This window comes from Camelus bactrianus, chromosome 35, assembly GCF_048773025.1.
Source record: "Camelus bactrianus isolate YW-2024 breed Bactrian camel chromosome 35, ASM4877302v1, whole genome shotgun sequence".
Taxonomy (NCBI): Eukaryota; Metazoa; Chordata; class Mammalia; order Artiodactyla; family Camelidae; genus Camelus; species Camelus bactrianus.
In genome coordinates this window covers 16,965,870-16,986,870 of record NC_133573.1, presented here as the reverse complement: position 1 = coordinate 16,986,870, position 21,001 = coordinate 16,965,870, and the positions used below count along the sequence as shown (strand labels likewise).

At 39.0% G+C, this 21,001-nt stretch overlaps 1 pseudogene; it reads right to left on the bottom strand.

Annotated features, from left to right (window-relative positions):
* Window positions 1-871: 871 nt before the first annotated feature.
* On the bottom strand, window positions 872-2,902 carry LOC105078398 (bleomycin hydrolase pseudogene; annotated as a pseudogene).
* Window positions 2,903-21,001: the final 18,099 nt, after the last annotated feature.

Genomic DNA, 21,001 nt, shown 5'->3' with positions numbered 1-21,001 from the left:
TAATATGTCTTGTTCTGATACATGAAGATTGATGTCTTTTTAAGGGCTTAAAAAGTACTAAATTATTTTTATACACACAATTTCCAGGCATATTGTTAGCCTGTTGACTTTTATGCCCCTAGACTGTAAAACTCTGTGATTATTAATATACTTTGATTCTGCTTTAAAAATGTTTAACTACAGCATCCTGGTCTACCTAATTGTACGTTCTCACCATGTCATTCTGCTCCACTGAAATGGTACATAATGCAGGATTGAGGGTGCTCCCAAAATACATTTTATTTCCTACTTATGATACTGCCTTGCCCCAGTATTTTAAAATGCAGTGCGTTTAATTTGAAAATTAAAATTACTTTTTTTTTCATTTAGCAAAGTGTTTTATTCAAAAGCTTCTCAGTACCATCTAGTTGTCAGAAAGAACAGATATCCCCTTTTCATGCCCACCCAACTCCCAATTCCAGAGGCAGAACTTAAACCATTTGGCGAGAGTTCCCCCTAATGATTATAATTCAGATCATGATAAGGTTTGGGCTGTTCTCTCACCCACTTCCTCTAAGCCTCTGCCTAATTCTGACTCAGGTAGAGCTGTGTTCCCCCACAGTTCAGAACAACAGGAAGGAATCATGTCAGTGTTGATCAACCTCCCATTCCTGGGCTATTAGAGGCACATAAAATTACCTTGAAAAAACTGAATTCAGTGACTGCCATCTAGGCGGGACAGTGATACTGTCAGGCAGCATGCAGTTCTGAGAGCTCGAATATTAAGGCACCCTCCCCCCACTCTACTCTAGGACCAAGGAGCACTAGGGCATTTTCTCTCCACACACCTCGATTGCTCATCCTCTCCTGCCACATAAAAACAGACACAGAACCAAACCTTTTTGACAGAATTAAGACAGTTACGTCTGATTAAAATGCTAAGAGATCCTGAGCTGCTGGAGATGAGGAGAGTAGATAGTATGACCTGATCTTTCCCTTTTTCCTTTAAGAATATTTTGTTTCAGCATAAAGCACACTTCCCCAAAGGGGTTCCTGGAAGAGAAATCCAGGGGTCTGACTGTGTGGGAACACACAGTCACCTGGGTAACTTTGGCTTCAGGCCTGGATCTGTCCTTTGTAGCTACTTCAGGTCCCACGGGAGGAGGAAAGGCTGGGGGCAGAGTCACTCAGCCAAAGCACCCATGGGGTCCCAGGCTGGCAGGATGATGGGCTCCTGCTCTAGCATGGCCAGCACCTCTCCAGGGACATGCTGCTTGTCCACCACCACCTCGTAAACATAGTCACAGAACCACTCCTCTGTCATGCACAGGTAACCTTTATGGCCATGGTCTTCACCCCATGAATTTTCTACTCTCCATTTCAGGAAACTACCAGCCTGATCATCCTTCTCTGAGACAGCAGTGAAGGTCATGGCGTGGGTCATGAGTGACTCACCAAAAGTCAACCTCTCAGCTTTATTCATGTTCTTCATGGAGACACCAAACACTAACTCATGGTCATAGGCATTCATGTCACTGAGGCCCAGCTTGCTATTGAAGTGTTTTCCAACATCACAGCCAAACCACACAGCCTCTCCATCTTTGATGGAGGCAGCAACCATCATTTTCAAGAAGTCAATGGGTTGGTTGTTATATAGAGTTTTTCTCCCTCCAACCATATTGCTTAAGTAGTCCACTGTGTAAAGTTTGTTGTACTTGTGCTGGGCCGAGGGTCATTCACTTAACAAATCTTATCTTCCATGTTGAAGAGTGGCTTGACATGTTCCCTGTAAAACTGCAAGGGTGTTAGGGGGCCCATCTTCTGATAGTTTTTATCCTTGTCTCGATACTGCCAGGTGAACGTCTCTGGTGGACTACCCAAACAGATGCACACCACTCTGAATATCTCCTCCATCATGACGTCCTGTGTGGCTGAGATCTCTCCTTTGGTTGCTCCACTGTGTACCAGGTTCTGTAGTCATATACAGAATTCTCTTATCTTGTGATTCAGATTATCATTCATCCTTCTGGTTGCCTCTGTTGTGTAAGATTCAGGGAAGCATTTCTTAGGGACACCACCATATTTTTCAACAATATTGACAAGCATATCCCATTGGCCACCATCATTTGCAGGATTTGTAAGCAAATACTGCACCAGCCTACCATCCTCAGGCTCCTTTTTCTGGGCTGTGTCCACAAAGGCGTTTAAGAAGAAGTAACAGTGTTCAACCTTGCCCCAGAAAAAGAGGTAAGACTGACTAAACTCAAATTCCTCAAATATTTAATTTTCTCATGAAAGGACGTCTCATAACATTCAGACAAAGAAAAGACCCAGCATCTCCCTGAGCTATTCTGGCTGGTGACTGGCTTGCCTTCCTGATGCACAGCGTGCATCACATGCTGAGCACCCTGGGCCGTGGCCCTCTTCAGGCAGATGCCCAGCAGGGCGTGGGTGGTGCCGACATTCCGAGCCAGGACGAACTGGGGGTCAGAATTCAATTTCTGAAGCAGAGCAACTACCTTCTCCGTATTCAGCCCCCCGTAGATCATGGTGCCCACGCTGCCCGGGTTGGAGGACGGTCGTTTTCGGGGTTCTCAGGCCCGACCCGCCTCTCGCACCCTGAGCGCCGGAAAGAGGAAACCGGCTCGGTGGCGGCGGAGGGATGAGGCCGAGAGAAACGCGTCCGCGGAGGGACCTAAAATTATTCTTAAATCTACTTAACACTTTGTGGGTTTTTGTTTTTGTTTTTGTTTTTGTTTTTGTTTTTGTTTTTGTTTTTGTTTTGCTTTTAAGATGAGGACTGTACCAAATGGGTTTCAGACCACAGCTTTCAGAAGAGTGATCATAGACCCCAGACTCCCTACCTTAGAGATTTTGCATCAGTGGCTGTGGGGTTAAGAAATCTGCATTTTTAGCAAGCTGCTGGGCAGTATGAAGCAGTTTAGTCCAGCTCCCTTTTGAGAAACACTGCAATAGAGAAATCCCAAGGGGTGGATGGAGATGATTTATAAATGCCCTATGCCATTTACTTAATATAACTGAAAAAGTCAGCATTGCTATGTTATTCTATTGTTTCTAGCCAAAGTGGACACCATAGTTTTAAGTTTATGCAAACAAAAAACCTTGATATTTGCATAGTGTGAAGTAGGAAGACATTTTGTATGTTTTTTTAAAGCATATTTTCTAGCCATGCAGTTATCTGTCTATTCCCTCAAGTAGTATAGAGCGTAAGACAGAGAACAGAGGTAAAATCCAGAGTAATAGTTTTTTTGGTTGTACTGAATTTAATGATATGAAATAAATAGACATCATTACAGTTAGAAACCATGGTAAAAGTTTAGTAGCGTTGTTAATTGAACAGAGCTAGTCTTTTCTTTTTTTTTTTTTTTTTTTTTTTTTTTTTTTGTAAATAAGCCAGACACACACATGCGCACGCATCTTGGAAAGGAATATATTAAAGATGGTGAAAAACATGTGTGCTCCTGTTTTTGAGAAATACACACAGCAGAAAATAATTATAATTTGCCTGAGTGATTTATAATTTAATCATCAGTTGGCTAAAATAGGTTTGTGGCTAAATTAATATGTCCAGAAGCTAGTTTTATTGGGTATACTTTGAATTTTATTAAAACTTTTATGACAGAAATTAATCTTAAGAACTGAGGAAATCGAAAGATTAATTTACATTAAATGTACTCAAGAAGAAAAAAATGACTCAACCAGTTTTCAGCTGGAAGAATGTTGATTTTTGAGCATCAAATAATTTTTTTCAAAGCTACTGCTTTATTTGTGTCTTGTATGCATAAGCATTTGCTCTAAAATCTGGTATTGCTTTTTTGTTTCAGCTCCAAAAGCAACATATATGAGATAATTTATATAGACACTGATTTTGTAGCATTAAAAATGTGTAAGTTTTTTAAGGAAAACTAAAATTCCAGAAAGTTCAGAACTTGAGGATAATTTCTTTTTGCAAAGAAATACTTCTGCAAATACTGCATGTGATAGGTGGTATGATCTAACTATGTGCTAGGTAGCAAAGTCAGATACGAGCAGAGCTAGCAAAAAAAAAAACAGGCCTTTAAAAACAGTTTTGCAAAAATGCTGGTTACTTTACAGGTTGTACATATTCATAGTTAAGAAGTTTTTGGCCCTGAAAAATTACTAATGATGTGCTTATGGAATTACCTGCTTTCTGTAAATGCATTCAGATAGTTTTGGAAAAAAATGTTTTTAAATATTCCCTATGAATTAACTTTAGTTGTATAGATACTTTGGAAACATTCACTGGATGTGCTCATTTTTAAATGTGTTTTGTTGAGTAAGCATTAGGAAGGAGAAAAGAAGTTGTTACAACATTTATTTTAAGCTTTGGTGGAATTAAGGCTGGGTTGTTTTAGTACTAATTCTAGTCTTCTAGCGAATGAAATGGATTAAAGCTATAAATGTTTTTTTAGGAGGAAAGTGTACATAGATTTATTTCTTGATAAATACTAACAAAATTATAAACAGTGCCTTTGAGTATTACTATTAGATTCTGATGACAGGTATTTTTAAATTCTCTCATCAGTCACATTCAGTGGTGGAATGATGACACGTGTAATGGTTAAGAACTGGAGCCTGGGAAGGAAACCGGTCTAGATTTAGGGAAAACTACTTAATTTTCTTAAGCTTCTGAGTCCTCATCCATAAACTGGGGTAGGAAGTTGTCTGAATTGCAAATGAGGTAACATCTATAACTAGCACAGAGCTTGGCAAATATAAATGCTCAATAAATGTTAGTTGGTATTGCTGACAGTTTGCTCTCAATGGTTTTATAATAACTATGTTGTACTGGGTGAAATTTCTGAAGTCGTACCAAACCCACTTATTTCTGGGATAGAGTTTAATGTCACTGTCCCAGAATTGTCTTGGGTAAAATTTTCTTTTCCTATATTTTTTCCATTTTTTTCTGATTTGGAAGATTGTTTATATGTAGTTATTTTTCTTATCTTGAATTAGAAGTAGGGGGCTGTCATTTCATTTAATAGTAGGACAGTAGGAAGGAGCTACCTAGACATTGATCTCTTTTAGAGTATGTGTGGTATCTTGATGGCTGGGTCTTTTGATCGTGAATATTTCAAATAAAGCAGAAGCTGTAATGATTTATTTTCCAGCCTGGCCACCTGGCAGGGAAGGAGGGTGGGGCTCTGATTCACTGAGGGGATGTGACCACTGTCTTCACAACAGAAGACATTTTTAGAGAATTCTGCATTAGGATAATATTAATAATTTGTATGTACAGTGTTAATGGAAGAATATGAAAATTTTATAGGTTCCTCAAATGAAGAGTTCCTTAATCAGAATATGATGAAATAATTTTGTTCAGAAATGCCTCATCAATCAGCCATTATTTGCAATAAGAGGGTTGCCCAAAAACCTTAAGCTCATCTTAAGTCCCCATTTTAAAAAATTAGATATAAATCTCTGACTTCCTAAATGGTGTGCAAAATCTAGATTATAAATTATCTTCTCTCATTTCTAATCTGAAAAGCCCAGATGACCTAATTGGTTAGAGTTGACCGAAGTCATATGGCCCAGCTGTTCCGGTTTCAGATGAATCAAGTTTACTGGTTTTAGAGAGAACATGGCAGCTTCCGTTGGCTGTTTCAGAAAGGTCAGAATTCAAACAACACAGAATGACCTAAGATAAAAAAGTCTTAGCTTTCTCTTTACTCTTCCCCTTTGTTCCGATAACGTCAGGCATTAATAAGAGTTTGGTATCTTTTTAGATCCTTAGATCCTTATAAACACACATTTATTCTTTCTCTTCCCCTTTACACACACACACACACACACACACACACACACACACACACACACAAATCGTTCCATAAATGGAAATAGTCTATACATTTTGTATGATTTTGCTCACATGTCTTGGTGATTCATGTGTGTACCCACATAATAGGTGCATGCTATTTCTTAATATGTCTTTCTCCACTGATGGACATTTTTGTTTGCAATTTATAATCGTAGGTAGTCAAAAATAACAGATGGTAATGATGATCACAGTAATATCAATATGTAACACATTGGAATTTATTGTGTACCAGGCCATGTGTTAATTTATCTCATTTAAAAATAACAACCACATGAGTTATTCATATTATAATAAATATTTCAATAATGAAGGATCAGTCTCCGAGAAGTGAAGTAACAGCGCCTTTGTGCCTTTGTACAGATGTATACGTGCAAGAGAGACTTCTAGGTGTAAACTTGTTAGGTTAAAGAGAACACTCACTTTAAATTCTGGTAGATACTACTAAATTGTGTCCCCAAAGAGCTGTAACTCAGTTTAATCCCAGCAGCAAGGCATGGAAGCACCTGTTTACTCGCAGTCTTACTTTTGTAAAATCTTTGTCTGTAAATCTTTTACTTTTTTCCCATTTATGTTTACCTGATTAATTACATTGAACATGTTTTCAGGTATTTGTTGGTTATTTGTGTTTTTCTGTGAGTGGTCCTTTCATATGGCTTGCCTACAGTGCTGTTGAGCTATTAGTCATTTTTATTAAATTGGAAATGCAAATGTATATTATTTATGTGTATTATTTGTACATATGTTCCTTTCCATAACATGCGTATATTTAGCTTGTTTGTGATGGCTTTTGTCTTATAGGAGACAAATTTTTATGTACAAAATCTGCCAATTTTTCCCTTTGATTATATGTTTTGCTTTAAAGACTTAGACACCTCAAAATCTTAAGTACACTTTCTTTTATTTTCTTATTCTTCTGTGGCTCATATAACTTATTTGACATTTTGACTTATGGTGTAAGGTTGGGTAAGAATCTAATTTTTCTTTTACCTGCATGAATCTCAAATTATTCTAACAGGATTTATTGAACAAGACCTTCCTTCCTCTCACCATAGAGGAATACTGCCTGTGATATAATTCAGGGAACTGTTCATTTCAGCGTTACTTGAATATACTATTATGAGACAAAAGAGAAGACCCTTGCACTTGTCACATGTGGAGGTGATTTGTGTGTTTCAATTTCCAGTCTTTCCTCTATTTTTGTCTCTGTGTCTCTTCAAGCACAAGCGTGAATCTGCTTTCAATATGAAATGGAATTTTTTTTTTTTTTTTTTTGGCGGAGGTATGGTTTGTGTCTCAGCTATCACTAGGGGTGCTATTGGCTAGAAATGCCTGCGGCGCTCACCTGGGCCCAGACTACCTCTAGGGGCCCTGCCGACACTTCACAGACTGGAGCCAGTCTTGTGATGTCATGGCTGGTCCAGCCCTTGTGATTCTTGTTAGGATTATAAGGCACACCTCAGCAACTACCATCAGGGAACTTTGGAAAATCAAGGTTTATGACTCCAGGGTCCTGGAGAGTACCTGGACACGCCCCATGGGCACACAACAAGGTCATAGGCAGACAGCACGAACTTGAGGTTCTGCTTTTCTGGGGTTGAGGATGGGCTATCTAGGGTTTCTTGAACTTTTTATTGGTGAATTTAAAATGTGTAAGAGCCAGGAATTAAAGCACAGAAAGGGAAAAGCAGGGTCACTCAGGACTTTGGAAAAGTGGGGCTTTATGGAGGAGGGCCTGACTCTATCCAGTTGTGTATGTGGCAATATGTTTATTTGAGATAGATGTCTTTGAAATAGATGCTTCAGCAACCAAAAGCTTAATATCAGGCACTTATGTTACAATAAAAAAAAAAAAAAAGCTTTGCACTACAAGATGAAATAGGAAGAATCCATTATGGTCTACTTGTGGGTTATTTTTTCTCCTTGGAAGGTCAGGCTTCAGTGAGAAACGGTGTTTTGGGGGCCACTTGTGAATCTAGAGAGGAAAGAGCTACCTATATTCTAAAATCTCTTACCTTTTTGTGAGTGGTCAGGAAATTCTTTTGTGGGACACACAGCATCTTAATCTAGAGCTAGCCATATGGTAGAAGTTTTTTTTTTTTTTTAAAGAATATGATTTTAAAATGAAGCTCCCTATGTATAAAAGTCCCCAAGATGTATTGCTAATGTGGGAAATAGCAAAGGGGTGAACTCATGTGTATAAGATGAATGTTTTGTTTAAAAAGTGGGAAGAGAAGAAACCTAATGTATACTTGTGTGAATATACAGAAATTCCAGACTGCTGTCTAACAAAATAAGGATGTGTTTTACCCACTGGGGACAGAGATGGGAGTGGAATTGGCCAGGTGTGGAACAAAACAGGAGACTTATCGTTGGTGACAATTCTAAACTTTCTGTTTGTGAACCATGTAAAAATATTAACTATTACATATATACATATATATATATTTTTTTTTAAGAGGGAGTGGTCAGTAATCAAATACAGCAAGGGTTTCAGTAAGGCGAGAATGGTGTCTATCATGTTTCCCAGTGATTTGCGACATTATGACTTTGACCAGAACAGATTTGGGAAAGAGTTAGTGGCCAAAGCAGGACTGTATGTAGTGGATTGAAATGTGGTTGGGAAGTATTTTTATTATATGTTACTGAGTTAAGAAACCACCCCAAAACTTAGGGGCTCAAAACAACAGTCATTTTACTCCCCCACCAGCCTGAGTTGACTGGGCTCAGCTGGGTGGTTTCTTTGCTTCATGAAGTCTCGGCTGAGGCTGTACCACCTGGGGACTCAGCTGGGTTAGAGCATCCACAGTGACTCACAGGTGGCTGGTGTTTGATGCTGGCTGTCACCCAGAAGCTGAACTGGGGCCCTCACCTGGCTTTCCTGGGCATGGACTTTCTGTCTGATCTTGGCTTCTCCAGTGTAGCTGGGTTCAGGGAGGAAGGAAGTCCCCAGAGGAAGGAGGAGAAGCTGTCCTCATGAAAGACCCAGAACTGGTCCAGTGGTCCAGCACCACTTGCTGGAGAACAGCATTCTGTTATTCAGGCAGACCCAAGACGAGCCCAGACTCAAAGGAAGGGGACGTGAAGCCGCCTTCTAATGGGGAGAGTGATGGATCTTTTATATGCATCTTTAATCAGTCACAGGAAGCAGGCTTTGGCCAGAAATTAATCACAACTGAAATGTCCACTGCATAACTCATATTAAAAAAAAAATCCTAGCTGAGAGAATGACAAATTTATATGAAGAAAGTTAAGATCATAACTCCAAACAAGTGTGAATGCCCCGCCCTCCGGGGACCAGGGAGGAGCATCAGTAACAGGTTACTTCGTCCAAAATGTTTGGGTAACTAGAAAACATGTGTTCAGTGAGTTTTGCTTTGGAATAAATACCCTCTGCTTACCTTGAAGGGAAACAACAAACCATCCCAGGCAATCTGCTTCTGCATTTATTTCACAGTGTGGATAGTATCATCTACATAACCTCTGTGAAGTATTTTTGTTGTTGTTCCAAATCCTCGTGCTAGGAAATCTTTATTTTCTGTGAAGAACTGATATGATTGTTTCTTATAGTCAATACAAAACTGATTATAAAGAACATCAGAAAAATGTACAGGTCAAATTTAATGATACTGTAGCATATGACCTGCATAAATTTACATGTTGACACACCTTAGTGCTGATTCTCTATACTGGCTCTATGTTCTGAGAGGTTAATTGCTATATGTTTCTCTTCCAGTTTAATGTGTGGTCCTTATAAATCTTATAAAATCTTTTGTAAAATAAAGTAGAGAATACTTGAATGAATGAAACAAACAACAACAAAAACACTATTATGCTGATAAGAGACAGAATGTCTTAAATTTACATCCTAATGATGGAAAGCAAGAGTTTGTTTAATAGAGAGGCCAGAGCCAGAGAATATTGAGTCTAAGCATCTGAAGAAAATGCAGAGGAATTAGAAAGGGGATACTGGAGGTCCCAAAGGTATTTTTTTTTTCAAATTGAAGTATAGTTGATTTACAATGTCGTGTTCATTTCAAGTGTACAGCAAAGTGGTTCGGTTATATATACATATATATAAAACATATATATATTCTTTCTCAGTATAGATTATTACAAGATATTGAATATAGTTCCCTGTGTTATACAGTGGGTCCTCGTTGTTCATCTCCTTTATATATAGTACTGTGTATATGGTAATTCCAAACTCCTAATTTATCACCACCCCCACCCCACTATTATGTTTTCAATTCAGCTTTATTCTGGAGGTCCTGGATAGTGAAATACAGGGTGAGGGGGAAAGTATATGGATGAGCAAGAAAGAAACAAAGCTGTCATTCTTCACAGATGTTGCTGCAGAAATTCAGACAACAGATGATGTACTTCTGGTTATTAGGAACATAGGAGAAGGATGGTGGTAATCATGATTGCAGAACCAGAAATGTTAAGTGACAAAGTGAAAGGTGACATTCTGGTTTGTAATGGAGACTTGTAGTCAGCCCCTAAATCTGTTCTCCTCTTGTAGTAATTGAACCCTTGAGTTGCAACTCACCACTGAGACTAGAGAGCTCTTCCAGTGTCCATCACAGCTAGGCGTGCCTGTGTGACTAAGTTCTGGGTAATGATGTTCAAGAAGTGACATGTTTAGCTTCCAGGAAGCGTGCTCTTACTGGAATGTGGATGCGGGGCAGCAATCCATCTTGGAGCATGATGCATCTCGGGACTCCCTAGGAAGAGTAGGGCGAGAGGAAAAAGGAGCATGGATCTCTCCCATCACGGAGCAGCTGTGGGACTGCTGGCAACAGCTGTGCAGTTGGACAGACACTAGCAAAGTGGGCAGAGACCACAGTGTGCCTGGGACCCCACAGAGTGGTACAACAGGCATTAGGAGAAAGGGGGATCCTACCCAACCATACCCAGTATCCCAGAGTCACCTGCCCAGGTAGGCCCCACCCAAGAAGAGGGTCTGGGGAAGCTTACACCTGGACTCTTTAAACTACTGTTCCTTGGAGTCTTTGCTACAGCTTCTGAACCTCCAATGCAAGTGACACAAGATTCTAAATCAAGGAGAGGTTGTAGTGTCCTTTAGCAGAGAACGGAAGTCGAACAGAGTGGTAGCCAAGGGGCAAGGTGAATTTCACACTCTTCGAGTGAATGCTGTGTGCAAAGATCTACGGTAAGCGCTGGTGAGATATAAATAAAGGACAGTTCCTGCTCCCCCAGGAACCTAGAATCTAGTGAGGAAAAACACATTTATAAGTTCTGATAACTTTAGGGAATAGAACCCTCAAGGAATTTATAATCTAGTGAAAAAAGATATTTATACCAATAGTTTTAATACATAGGAGTGAAGTGCGGCTTTGAGGGCAACAATCTAGCGGGAAAAGACATTTATGCCAATAATATTAATGCAGCAGTGAAGTGGGTACTGGAGGCTTTCCTGATATTAAGCGTGCTATAACTAGCTTCCAGTTCCCAAATCACAGCGTTCATCAGTTTTCCCTTCAGACATCTTTAAGTTATGAGATAAAATTCTCATTTTTCTATTTCAGTGTCCTTAAACATCTGGCTTTCTGCAGCACATAAGCAGTTTGCCCAGTGTATTTTAAAGAATTTTTTTCTCAGTGAAAGAAGAAGAAAAATCAATATTGTTTTATTTGCACACAAAAAGGAAAGAAAAAAAAAAAAAAACAGACTTGGCCTCAGAGGAACAAAACATCTAATTTGCTTTACAGTGTTTTCTAAAAATCACTCCAGAGAGGCTTATGTTTATGGAGAATATCTGACTATGACCTTTAAAACAACTTACGTTGTTTTGGTGGTTTTGTTCTAAACAGACTCTGATAATAATGATGTCCAAGAAAAGAAAATGCATTGAAAAAATTACGTGTTTGTGTACTGGTTGTGTGTGGGTGGGGACCAATCCAACATTCTGCAGATCTTTCCTCAGTATTAAGACTGTTCTCACTGCGGTAGCAATTTGCTATTTAAGCCTACTATGGATATTTATTGAGGATCTATTCTGAGCAGAGCTCTGATAGATGCTGGAGAGATGTGGATAATAAAACAAATTCTGCATTCTCATACAGTAGGTCAATGTCCAAAAGGAGCTATAGAAATATATACACATAAATAACGAATACAGAGTGCTAAGTAGAGACCCAAGGAAGGGTGAGTGTGTTGGGGAGGAAAATATTAATTCTTTTTCTTTCATATTCAAAAAAATATTATTTACAGGAAGGGGTGTGGGTGGAATTTGATTCTCAGGCTGTAGTTTGCTAATTCTGTTCTAGAAGAAAGGATACTGGTGAGGAAGTTCTCTTTTGGATGACAAAGGACAAACAGAAGTGCCTTCGGTCAGTCTCCTTTCTTCCCTGGGTAGCTCAGTTTGTTCTTTTAAGACAGTATTTTCCTCTAAGAGTTCATTACCAGCCTAAAAGTCATTGTCATGGGAATCTGTGTCCAACTGTTACAGCTATTTTGGTCCATGAAGAAGAGATTGTGGAACACAGTTCTTTGCCTGTGTTGGAGATAGGGTAAGGAGAGAGACCGTTGTCTCATTCTCCACCTGGCTCCAGTCTGCCAGGAGGCTTGCTGGTCAGCATCCCAGAGCTTAGGAGCAAATCTTCATCCATCCTGTGTACCAGGAAAAAGATGAATTCTTCCTGGGTGAAGCTTCACAGCTTCATTGGAATGATGGACATTAAGGATGGGAAACATCCCAGCATGCACAATTAGAAGTGAGTTTGGGGCTGGGGCAGGTTTGGAAAGGGTGGGTGTGCAAACCAATAAAACTAAGAGGCCAGGAGCATATACAACAAAAACAGTGGGCATGTGGTGGGCTACGTAATAAGACACAGGGCTAGAAAAGCCCACCGTGTGAGTTCTTGCCCCATGCAGAGGCATGGTCTTGATTCAGCGGACAAAGACCATAAGAGATTTTTGGACATGGCAGTGACAACTCCACCTGTGTTCTCATCATCATGGGAGGAACTGGAGGCATCAAAGACTGAAGGCTGGAGACCAATTAGGAGGCTGCTGCCTTATTCAAGCAAGAAGCACTGAGAGGCTTGACTGAGGGAACATGAGAGAAAAAGCAAAGGAGGATGAGACATTTGAGACATCAAGAGAGAAGCTCCAGGATTTGGTGACTGGGGAGAGAAGGAAGGGGAGAATGTACACCCTCAGATAGTCCTCCGAGTTTTGAGCATATAATTTATAGATATGATCTTATCATCTAACGTGAAAATAAATACAGAAGACATTGTTTATATTTCCCACAAAGGTACACATTACTGGAATCCCACATACCAGTAAATTGGGGAATCTATTCCCCACACCTTGCAGTCATCACCTGCGTACTGAGCTCTCATCACAATTTGTTGCCTTGACCTTCAAAGTATATCCAGAATACAAACATTTCATATCTCCACTGTTGATACCATTTTGGGTTTGGCCACTTTTTTGGGGGGGGCCTATCTTGTCACTGCAGTCTCCTGGCTGTTTGCATCCCTGGCTCCCTGTAGTCTGCTCTTAACAGGGCAGTCAGTTATCTTGAAAACAAAAGTGAGATCGTGTCATCCTGCTTCACAGACTCTTCCAGTTATTCACCACTTTTCTCAGAGTAAAAGCCAAAGTTCTAACTATAGCCTACAAACCCTCCGTAACCTCACCCCCAACCCACCCCAGCCTTCTGCCTCATTTTTCTTTGCTGCAGCCACACTTGATACCTTGCTGTGGCTGGAAAATGCCATTCAGGCTCCTGCCTCAGGGCCATTGCACCTGCTGTTACCCTTCCCTTTAGGTTTTGCTCAGAATGTCACTTTATCAGAGAAGCCATCCCTGAGTACCCCATGGAGTGGCAACCCTCTGCCCTCCACTGCATTCTCTTTCCACTAGACTCTAGGTTAGTTTTTTTCATAACACTTGGCAAAATCCATACCTGTGTAGTTTGCATCTCCCCCTAATGGAAGGTAAACTCCATGAGGGCAGGTTTATTAGTCTTTTTCTTTTCTTTCCTTGCTGCATTTTACCTAGAAGAGCTTGGCATAGAGCTGGTATTGAAATATTTATTGAATGAATGGATTCTATCAACAGAAGACTAAATTTCACAAGTATATAAAGAGAAGCATCTTGTTAGGAATTTCTGGCAAACTACTTACAAATTGTAATGGCAAAAAAAAAAAAAAAATCTAATTCTAAAACACCTCAATGACCATGCTTCTTAACTGCGTTCTAGCAAACTAAAGAACTTTGAGGTATGGGATTAGGTTAACAAGTGATCTTAGCATCACTTTTCAAAACAGGTCTACCCTGCAGAATTCATTAAGCAACTATCTATACGCCAACACTGTGCTCTGGGCATAAAGAGATGAAAGGTTGTTCCTGCCCTCAAGGGGCTTACAGTCTGTTAAAAAAAAAAACAGAGAGAAAAGACAAAACAGCCTATAATGTAAAATGTGGGTTGGATGTAAGGGCGATCTGGCTGCAACATTTGTCACCCCACTGATCACCAGGCTTGATTTGGCTGATCTCTGGCTGACCAGGCAGTTGTCCCCTTCCTCCCTCACCGCTCCATGTGTGTCCCTCCTGAAGCTGCGTGCTGGGTCTAAGAGAACCACCATCCCCAATAGAGGAGGACCGTTCTTCTTGGCCGAGGGTATACAAGTAACTGCGCTCCCCTGCTAGAACCCCCAAACAAGCTCCCAGAAATGTGTGCACCAAGTCCTTCGTGAGGATGCTATGGTGGAGTGCAGGGAGCACAGGAGAAGGGCAGCTAACCCAGGAAAAATTCTGCAGGGGTGGGGCAGGCTGGAGCTGAGTCTTGACGGAGCTGAGTCTCCATGTAAGTGGAGAAGATGGGATGGGGTGTGCTGGGCGGAGGCAACTGCAGCCTCGGGCACCCAGTTCTGGAGGATTTTGGGAAACTCCAAGTAGTTCTGTTCAGCTGACACACAGGCATCTATCTTTTGAGAAGTGATGAACGTGAGGTTGGAGGTCTAGCCAGAGCCTGGATTACAAAACAGAGGGAGACACAAAACAAATGTGTGATGGGCATTCTGATCAGGGCACATCTGTTGGGAGGATAGAGTCAGACAGTACGTACATGTCACCACATTAAAGTTCACATTTCATTCCAGATATTGTTTAATAGTAGTTTTCCTAAAAAAGGCTCTCAAAGTATTACAGGGTAAGTGTAATAAATATATCTGACTGAAACATTGTGCTGTACACCCAAAATTGACATGACATTGTGAACTGTATACTTCAAAAAAAGAAAAAAGTAAAAAAAAAAAAAAAAGGAATAAATAATACTTTGGTTCTGATCAGTTTTGATTAGATTAATTGAATTGATGCATTAATTATAGACTGAAAGTTACACACTTCTGTTTTTTGTTTTTTGTTTTTTGTTTTTTGTATTGGGTCAACTTAATGGAACAATGAATGAGTTTTAAAATTGCAAACATATCTTTCTTTTTGAGAGTTCCTATATCTGATTCTTTCTTCCTGTTTCAAGGCACTTAAATCATTTTGTCAGCTCCATAAGGCCCTCCTACTGTCTGAGGGCAAGCAGCCTTGAACTATAATTGCAAGATTTTTAGAAAAAATTCCCAGCCTTTGGAGCAGGGGCGGCAGCCTCTCATGTCCTCCCAACGGATTGATGGTTAGTGGCTGCCAAGGACTCGGAATCGTGCCAAGGTCGTTAGTGGTGTCTGCATGGACATGAGACAGCCCATGGCATGTGACTCGAAATGTCGCCATCCCTGCTGAGGAGGATATAATCTGACAATTCAATCTGGTGGTAATGCCAAGAAATGTGACCCTTCTTTTTAGCCTTCTCCCCAAAGTCTTTGAAGGCTCCAAATTTTCTGAACTGCATCAACTTTTAAACTCTTTGAACCATAAAAGACATAGGGCTAAATTTTAACACATGAATGCATCCCAGGGCCATAAGCTCTCAGACTTCCCTTTTCTTGCTCTAGACCTTCATTTGGCTCTTAGATAGGTTACCTGTGTCTGCCAAACAGCCACCTGGGGTAACTGGCTGTAGACTCGTCAACCAATAATGCTCCTTCCGTGTGATACTGGACAGGGTATTTTTAAAGGCTTATCGATATGATAATTTGACACTAAAATTAGGAATTTTTGCTCAGATGAAAAAAAAAGAGTCTAAATAGGAAGAAGGGGCATGGCAGATAAAAAATTAGAATAGTGTTTTTTAAAAATTGAAATATAATTGATGTATAACATTATGTTATTTTCAGGTGTATAAGATGATTCAGCACAAGTATATATTGCCAAATGATCACCACAATAAGTCTAGTTAACATCCTTACTGAAAGAGAAAGAATAAAATCAGGGTTATATGCATGGGAGCTACAATGTTCTAACTTGGAATTTTTGCATGACAAAGCGCCAGCTTAATTTGTACTAATTGCTTGCTAATGCTAATTAGAAATCCTCAAACTGAAAGTCAGGGAGTAGTGGAGTAAAACCAGCTCCTCTAACTAGTATATCCAGCTCACTCCAGATAGTGACTCAGGGACCCAGCCTTCTTTGATTCCCTACCTGTACCGTATTTCACACATGGCTTCCGTGATCAATGTGCCTGTCTACCGCAGAGCAGGAGAGACACACAGATTCGCATGTAGGACGTTTTTATGGGCCAGATGTGGCTGTGGCATTCACAGATATACATTTGGCACTTAGTCACAGAGCTAAAGCAAATGGTGAAGGATGCTGGTGTCCAGGAAGCAGAGGAAACAAGTTGATGAAGAACTTTCTTATTTCTCAATGGAAATACATACCACAGATTTAGTTTCACTATAAGGTGCCTATGGGCTGGTACCTATTTACAAAAGGGCCCCCATTTTTATTTTTTAAAAATATATTGTAAATCAAAGAAAATTTGAAGGGAAAAAAGCCCATAATTACACTCTATATTTTAATATATTTTTAATTACATAATTTTTGTTGCTTAGGTCATTTTCAGATGTATGCATAGCAATTATAATTATTCAGAATAGCTATATCATATTTCATGGAACCGATATTATTTATGTAATTCCTCTCTTTTTTGGAATATTAATTTGATTTGATTCTAAGCTTTCCTCCTCCACTTAAATGTATAAATAAGGCTGCAGTGGGTAAATTCTAGCAGATGATATTTTTATCTCTTAAATTGTTTTCTTGTAAGTCTGTCATTGCATTATTGTATAAATAATTCTGAAGTGAACACATTTCAGAAGATAGTTTTTTCTTCTATTGTATTATTTCCTTAGAATAAATATCGAGCAATTACATGACTGAGTTCAATAGTATGAGTGTTTTAGTAATTCGGGATGCATTTTTTGTCATGTTGCTTTTCCAGACATTTATACTAATGTTCAATGCTATGAATTTTACTCTTTTATTCCAGCCTCACTAGCATTTGTAAAACATTTTCTGAAACTAATTTAATAGGTGTAAAATGGTACTTCAGAGCTGTCTTAATATTGATTACTAAAATGAACATTTTTTCATTGTTTGCATCTATGGGATGCTTGATGTTTTCTGTACAGATTTGAAAGAGCTGTTTCTCTGGTAGAAATATTTATCGTTATCTATTGGTTTTGCTGCAATTTCCTTTCCCTCTCTCTGTCTCTTGTGACTGTAGGTTTCCCATGCCCACCTCCCAGTGGGCACAAGAGCTTCAGTGTACACAAGCTGTTTATATTTTCCTTTGTGATCTTTTGCTCTAAAATTTGCAACCATAGAAATCCATGGATCTATTTGAGGCTTTGTGTTTTAGTCCGTTGGTCCACGTGTTTATTTCTGTATGAATTCTGGACAATAGAGAGTTGAAAGATATTACAGGGATGGGGGGATGATGTGTATGATGAAAGGATAAACCAACCACTTAATTTTCTGCATGCAATTTTGTGATTAGGTTGATTGAAATCTCTCAGATAATGGATGAGTATGTGTGAGCATCTGAATGTGAATGTGTCTCTGTCAGAAAGAGGCAGAGGTGAGGAAGGACAAAGGAGGTGGTGATAAAGTGTGGGGGGACTGGGACAGAGCTAGTAAGCTGGGAAATTGTTTGATGTTCATGCAGTAATTATTCCACATTTCTGTACTGACTTCATGGATTCCAAGCAGTTTCTGAATTGTCAGACTTGATAGAGCATAATTTTGTATTTGATTATTAATATCAGATTTAAACAAGGCTTCAAAATGAGTCATTCATGGCAATGAATTAAATTCAGGTTCTCATATTTCCCCTAAAATTAATCAAGCAAACAACCTAGAAAGGTATTAAAATTAAGGACGTGCAAAAATGCTATCAGGAAGGTAGCAGTGGGGTGTTTAATAAAATAATTTTGTTTTTCAGGAAGACATGGGATAAATGACTTTTTGAATAAATGCTGCAATAATTTTGTGCAGAATTCATACTTTCTTATGCTGAAAGACAAAAAAAGAATTACTTCAAGTGCAAAGAAATTTATAGTACAGTTATGAGAATGCATTGAGAAGTAGATTTATAGCTGCCTGAGGCTTATATAAATTTATAATGAAGGGAATTTAGAAGTAAAGCAGTGTAGACTTGATCTATTCAATGTTGTGATCATTCAGAAAGACTCCACAGATTTCTTTTTTTTTTAATTGAAATACAGTCAATCACAATGTGTCAATTTCTGGAGTACAGCACAATATCCCAGTGATGCATATACATACATATATTCATTCTCATTTTTTTCCATTAAAAGTTATTACAAGATATTTAACTTAGTTCCCTGTGCTATACAAAAGAAACTTTTAAAATCTATTTTTATATATAGTAGCTAACATTTGTAAATCTCAAACTCCCAAATTTATCCCTCCCCCCTCTTTCCCTGGTAACCATAAGATTGTTTACCATGTCTGTGAGTCTGTTTCTGTTTTGTAGATGAGTTCACACAGATTTCTTGATAATATAAAACTTGACTGCAACAGAATTATTGGAAGTGTATGGAATCTAGGCAGAATCCAGAATCTAGCACAATCCAGGGGAAAAAAAGTTCTTTTGTGTGGTGAATACACAGAGAGGCATGATACACAAAAAAATGTCACCTATTCAGTCTAGTTCATGGTCTGGTCATGTCCCCTGCCAAAGCTTTTCTGGGAAACCATAAGGAGAAAATGATTTGTTGGCCTAGCTTCTGACTTGACTTCATTGCTCTCTGTGGGGGATCACTTTACATTTCCTTAATTGCAGGGACAACTCATATGGTTGGCAGTTGTTTGAATTGAGAAATGGATTTTAATGAACTACAGTTTCTGTTGCTCAGCTGGAATTGAAGTAGTCATAGGCTAAATTAACAGTCATGGTCAAAACTAAGATGACAACTGTGTCACAGAAAAGAAAAGGGTTTATTTTGTGCTCCTATATTAGGATCATGCTCTTAAAATGATGGGTTTTGCAACTTCACACCTTTGAGTTATTTTGCTATTCTTTTTAAGGTACCAGAAGTCTCCTCCAAGGTAGTTTTGGAAACCTCAGATGTCAGGATAAGGAGAGCAACATGGCTGAAAGTTATTCATTATTAATCAGAAAGTAATTTATATTCATCTTGCGATTTAGAGTACATCATTTTAAGTTTTTCTTCATCATGGCCAAATGCAATAGGTCATTAACATTATTCCTCTTGAACCTCTAAGGATACAAATGCAGGTAAAAGTTAAGTCACACAAACCCATAGAATAAAAATTGGAGTTATATTCCTTAACCTTTAATTTAGTGTATAGTGTAGCTTCTGCTTCTTCTATGTGCGTCACAAACCTTTCTTCAGGCATTTTGAGAGCACTTTTTATGAGACATTATACAAATTAAAATTAATAGTATTCAGTTTGTTTTTGTTCCTTTTTAGTTCATTACTTCCTAAGGAAGTGGACTTGCCCAATACTGTAGAGGAAAACTGTTAATGATGTGTTTTAAATGCATTTCTACTCATTTATCATTTTGATAAATAGACTTAGATTTAATATATCATATAGTTTAGTCTCTTGAAAAGCCTTGTAGCAATCTTGCAGCGGAGAGTGAAAATGTTGTGACTTAAGTTTAAAATGCACTATCTTTCCAAAGGTGTAGAGGAAGTAAAATGAAAGAAAAATCTGGTGAGAAAAACTCACCACAAAAAAGTCTCTGCCCTTCTTTTTTCTTGTCAATTTGCATCTTATTTCCAGTGATAAAATATATAAAGATACATTCACCATAAATATCTCTTGTATTTAAGGGGCTAAGTCACCCCAGTTTGCTGAAGATGTTGCATGTTTTAGCACTGAAAGTACCTCTTCCTGGGAAACTCAGTCACATGCGAATTAGGATGGTTGATCATCCTACTTGCATATGAAAGTTCCACAGGTAGAGAAGAGTTCAGGAGTGGCTTGCTTCAGGGCTCAAATCATGTCATCTGGATCCCGCCTCTCAGGTCTACCTTGGGATAGGTTACATTCTCAGGATTGACAGAACTGCTACTGGTAGATAGTTTCAGACCACTGGGACTCATTTCCTCATTTTCAGTAAAATAAGTCAAACTTCAAACCTTATATTCTCACTCCATCAAAACTAGTGGAAGTAGAAAAGGTAACTATCTTCCAGAGACCCTCAGGCATCACTGGATTTGGTGGGGTTATGTGTCTGCCCTTGAGTCAGTTACCAAGGATGTATTAATCTGGGTCCATTTCTGGAGCTAGAGATGAAGTTGATACAATTTCCTAAGAAACTTTGTTGTCCTTAAAGAGATGGGAAGTATAATTGGCTGTCAAACAGCAATATTTCATCCTTTCACCTTACTAACAATTAAGAAAAAGTGTAGGGAACTTTTGCTTCTGGAGAGGATGCAGTAAGTAGTGGCAGGTCATGGCTCCTGAGATAAGAATTATGGAGAAAAGCAGATAAATTAATCATACTTTTAAAGGCCTTAGAGAACTGATCAAAGAGGACAACATCAGTGATTCTTAAACTCTAACGTGTATCAGAATCACCGGGAGGGCTTGTTGAAGCAGTTACTGGCTTTCACTCTGTAGAGTTTCTGATTTCTGTACGTGTGAGTTGGAGCTGGGGAATTTTTGTTTTTAACAAGTTCCCAGATGCTGCAGATTTAGGGACCACACTGGACTAGATGACATAAAATTTCAGGGAGG